Below are 5,178 nucleotides of genomic sequence, written 5' to 3'. Positions count from 1 at the left end.
GTTAAATGATCTTCAAGGGCAGTCAGGGCGTAAGATCTAGTGTGGGTCGAGGTTGGGGATATGGACACTTTAGGCCTAGTATAAATTTACAACTTTTCTAGAAAATCAAAAGCCTTCAAAAGTTGCTTATCTTCTGGCTAGTATTCCACAATGTGCAATTTATTACTAGGATAAAGTATACAAAGATATTATATATATAATATACATGTTATAATATAGTATGTATATATAAAGCACAGCATTATTTGGCACTAGTTGGAAATTAACCTAATTGCCCATTCATAGAGAACTTCTCATGCAAATTATAGGACATCCATTCAGCAAAACTTGGTGAGATGGGTCTGTATTTGTGGCTGTGGGTAAAGATGTACAGGTCATGTTGCTGAATTAAAAAAATAAGTATGTAGACATATTTGTCTGTATCCCTTCCACTAAGCACAACAAAAAATCCTGAATATTATATATAAAATAAACATTAGAAAACTTCGTAAAGTGGAAAGAAGACACACTAGCTAGGGACTTCAGGAGTCAAAGAATGACATGGTAGTGAGTTCTCTGGTTTTTGCTTATTTTATTTAATTCATTAATTCATTAATTAATGTTTTTTGCCTCATATAGTCCAGACTGCATACTAGAGAAGCTGGAAACTCAAAAACATCAATGAGTACAGACCACATTAAAACCCCTAAGAGAGCCTGCTCTGTCCAGCCAAAGGACCAAGAAAGGCACAGTCTAGCAAGATCGAAAACTCTTGGACAATGACCACTCCCCCTCAGCCAAACACCACAGGAAAAACTGTGGTCCCCCCTCCCGCCACTCAAGCCACTCCAGCCCCTCCCCATCAAGGGTGTTGTCAGAGCAGGCCAAGTGGGAAGATAAGGCCTGCAGGAACAAGGCCATCCTCCCCCACAGTGTTGGTGCAGAACACCTGGGGAGCCTGGACTTCCACTGTCATCTAGAGATTATGAGGTACCTCTCACCCTCCTTGATAGGGTGGTGTCAGAGGAGGTGTAGTGGGAAGTTAGGACTTCCACTACTGCTCAGCAGTAACAAGGCCATCCCCCCAAATTCAGGGTCAGTGGAGGCAATGTGGGAAGCAAAATGAACACCCTTACCCCTCACAGCCAGGGTGGTGTCAGCCGAGGCTTAATGGAGAGCTGGAGCTTCCAGACCTGCCCAGCAACAGTAAGGACATCTTCCCTCTGGTGTCACTAGAGACCAAGGGGAGAGCCTGGAATTCTATCCCTATCCTGAAGTAGCAAGGTGGCATCTTGCCACCTGCCAGAGTGATGTCACAGATGACCTGCTAAAACACGAGTTAAATATGACCCTGAATCTCATACTACTGTACCAAAGTGTCCAGGTTTCAATTAAAAATCACTCGTCATATCTACAACCAGGAAGATCTCCACGTGAACGAAAACAGACGACTGCCAGACACCAACATGTGGTGACACAGGTTTAGAATGACCTGACAGAGGTTGTAAAGCTGCCATCGTGAATATGCTTCAGTAGGCCATTGCAAACCTGCTTGAAACAAATGAAAAAGAGAAATTCTCCATAAAGACATAAAGTCTCAAAACAGATTATTCAAAGAAGGAACAAATGGCAAATTTAGACCTGAAAAATGTAATATCCAAAATTAAAACTCAATGGATGTTGTTTTCATTCTACAGAAGAATGGAAAGGACAGAGAAAGGAATCCGTGACCTTAATGGTAGAAACACAGAAATTACCCAATCTGAATAAAAGAGGAAAAAATAGACTGAAAAATAAAATGAACAGCCTAAGGGACCCACAGGACTATAACAAAAAATGTGTTGTCAGAGTCCACAGGGTGAGGGTGAGGAGGCATTCAAAGAAATAATGTCTAAAAGTGACTCTAATTTGGTAAAAGATATAAGCCAACAGATTCGAGAAGCTGAGTAAACCTCGAATAGGATAAACCGAAAGGAATCTATGCCAAGAAACATCATAGCTAACTTCTGAAGATGTAAGACAAAGTAAAATATCTTAAAACAGCCAGAGAGAAATGATGTATCAATTATAGGGGGAAAAAGAGAAAAAAAAGGGAGAGAGAAACTGCATTTGAATTACAGCAGATTTTCCATCAAAAACCATGGGAGCCAGAAGCAAGTGGCAGTGCATTTTTTTCAAGTGTGGAAAGAAGAGAATCACCAACCTGGAGTTCCATATCCACTGAAAATATCCTCCAAGTTGAGAGGGAAATTGAGATACTCTCTGATGAAGGAAAACTAAGAGAATGTATTGCTTGCAGACATACTCTAAAACATGGCTAAAGGAAGTTATCTGAGCACAAAGAAATGATAAAAGAAGTAATCTTGGGTATCATTGCACACTAGAATAACTAAAAATTTTAAAAGTGACAATACCAAATTCTGGTGAGGATGTGGGGTTCAGGGCTTTAGCCCCAGGAGGGATACTGGCCACCTTCCTTGTGGTGTCAGCTTCTCTGAAGAGCTCAATACAGCAGCAGTAGCCTCTCTGATCATAGACAAGAGGCTGGGCAACTAACCTACCTCACCCCCATCACTGCTCTTCACTGTGGCCTTGAGAATGCCTCTTAAAACTCAGTTAACTTCAAATTCTCACTGGAGCTGGGAATTTTTAAACTTCATTTGAACTCCAAGTAGAGAACAAACCATAGAAATCCTACTGTTTCTACAAACTGGTGGATATTAAATATTCTAACTAATAACAACAATAGTAATACAGTAATATTTTGAGCCCCAACGCGCTAACCAATGGTGTATCACCAACTCTTCATACATCCTAGAAGGCCCCATTTCATGCAAGTAAATTAGATAAACACATGCCATTTTTTGACATTATTCTTGGTTTCGATGAGCAAGGATTTGTTTTGATTCTCCCATTGGGAAATTTACACATGCAGGATTATGATATGAGCATGAACTGTTGTGTGTGTGTTTCTATTAAGCTCAGCACTCTTCTGTCTGTTAAAACAGACACAGTTGGTGTAGCAGGAAATGCAAGGCCTTGAGTCTAGGCTTCTCCACCTCCTGGGTGTGTGAGCTCTGGTTTCCTCACCTGTAAAATGAGTGAAATGCCTGAAGGGGCTGTTGTAAGCTTTGAATGCGACAACATGCATAAAACAGGGTCTAAAACTGGGACTAAAACAGGGTCTGGCCCACATGGCAGTTTGTGACACCTCACTTGTCTGTTGGCAAAAGAGGGGATTAAAAGCCAGTTCCTTCATGGCCTTAAAGAAGAGGTAAATGGCTAATGCAAAAATGTCTTGAGGGGAGAATGAGGCAATAATTCGCCAGCTTGCAGGCTTGATAAATATTTTTGGCGGGGGAGAGTAATTAGTTTTATTTATTTATGTAACTAATTTATTTTTTTTAATGGAGGTACTGGGGATTGAACCCAGGACCTCGTGCGTGCTAAGCATGCACTCTACCACTGAGCTAAACCCTCCCCTCCAATTGATTTTCATAAGATGTTCATGAGACCTTTAATTTAACTGAAAGTGGGTCTCAGCTTTATACTGAGAGCCTGTAGAGAAGGGTGGAGGTATTAAGAGATTTGTATGTTTTTTTTTATCTGATGTTTCACTCTCCTACGCTGGGCAAGTCTTTTTTCCTATCTGGGCCTCTTTATCTACAAACGGGTTGACAGAGAGGCAAGCACTGCCTGGCTGCCTCCGAGCGCACTCGCACTCGTATAAGAAAGGAGCCCACGCCGTGAATGGCTCTCGGTCAGGGCGCCTTTGCAGGTGGGTCTTTGTTCCTTGCCCGCAGGGTGTGCTGTGACTGATACAGCCATCTCCTAACCCACAAGCCCACGATCAGCGGGGGTGGAAGCCACGCCCCGCCTCTCTCCAGATCCCCACTTCCTGGGAGTCTCACGTCCCTAGCTTATTCAAGCCAGTTGCATCTTCTCTAGTGGGACAAATGATGCCCCCCTTCCTCGGCAGGAAGTCAGGGACCCCCAAGGACACAGCCCCAGCCCAAGCTGGGAGAGCACCTGGCCTGAGCTTGACCGCTGGCTGCTCCGAGAGGGCACTTTCTCTAGTCCGTGTGGCCCCAGAACGTTTGTTCCTGTTGCTAAGATAGACCTAGATGGGCTTTTCAAGGAGCCACATGCTGCTACTCTTCAGGAACCTGGTTACCCCGGTTACCTGGCAGGGGCATCTGTCTGCCACTAAGAGAGAGCCTTCAAGGTGACTGGTGCAGGAAAACGTTGCCAGGTGGGGAGCACGCCAATGGGGCAGAAGTGCAGAGAGTCTGTGTAGGGGGTTAGCCAGGGCAGAAAACCTGTAGTGGGTAAAGGAAGGAGAAGATGCTGAAATACAAGGTGGGTCCTTCCCTTCCAGAAAGACTCCTGAGAGAGTTCAGGGGATTTTTCTAACCCATAAGTCTGATCATGTCCCTTTCTTATTTAAAACCTTTCAGTGACCCCTCTTGGTATCCCCCAAAATAAAGCCTACACCATGTGCTTGGTTTACAGGCCCTCTGTCCCCATCACTCTGCCTATGCACCCCCACCTCCAGCAGTCCTGCGCACAGGGTATCCTACCTCTGACATGCCTGTGGAGGTGTTTGGATGTGCTGGCTTCTCTCAGCAATGACTCAGGGAGCAACTTTTGTTTCAAGGAACCGCATGGGCAGGCCCGCCACTCCCTGGCTGGCCTCCTGCATCCAAAACAAACAGTCTGGCAGGCGGCATGTGGGCAGCAGAATGAAATGGGGGAGGGCATTTCAGGACAACCAGGAGAACTTCCAGAGCAAAGCCTGTGGAATGGGGCTGAGGGGAGGGGCATGAACCTTCTTCAGTGGCAGACACAATCATGGTAGCTACTTATTGAGCACCTGCTATGCACTAAGCCCCTGCCTTACAAACACTTTGCAGCAGAGAGATCACTTAGCCAGTGAGGAATCTGAAGCTCAGAACATGCAAACAAGGGGCTCAGTCACACAGCCAGCAAGCAGTAGATTTGAACTCGGGTCTGTCTGGCAGCAACAGCATCCCTTTGCAACAGCACCGTGGGTCAAAAAGCTTAGACCACAGAGATGTGATCATTTAGGTCTTTGTGAAAGCAGATTTTCTAAACGATGCTGATCATCTCTCTCTGACAAAAGGCATGAATTGATGGCTTCAGAGACTGAGCTTTCTGAGTAGGGCAGTTGGTTTGCCG

The 5,178-nt window shown here is 44.7% G+C and overlaps 1 long non-coding RNA gene across 1 annotated transcript; it reads right to left on the bottom strand.

Annotated features, from left to right (window-relative positions):
* Window positions 1-356: 356 nt before the first annotated feature.
* Window positions 357-4,630, bottom strand: LOC123612776 (uncharacterized). Its single transcript, XR_006720051.2, has 3 exons — window positions 4,560-4,630; window positions 4,163-4,298; window positions 357-3,069 (listed from the first exon to the last, which is right to left on the bottom strand). It is a non-coding gene; the product is annotated as an uncharacterized LOC123612776 (long non-coding RNA).
* Between the last annotated feature and the right edge of the window lie 548 nt (window positions 4,631-5,178).

Source organism: Camelus bactrianus, chromosome 11 (assembly GCF_048773025.1).
Source record: "Camelus bactrianus isolate YW-2024 breed Bactrian camel chromosome 11, ASM4877302v1, whole genome shotgun sequence".
Taxonomy (NCBI): Eukaryota; Metazoa; Chordata; class Mammalia; order Artiodactyla; family Camelidae; genus Camelus; species Camelus bactrianus.
The sequence above is the reverse complement of the archived record's forward strand: the minus strand, read 5'-3'. Positions and strand labels throughout refer to the sequence as shown.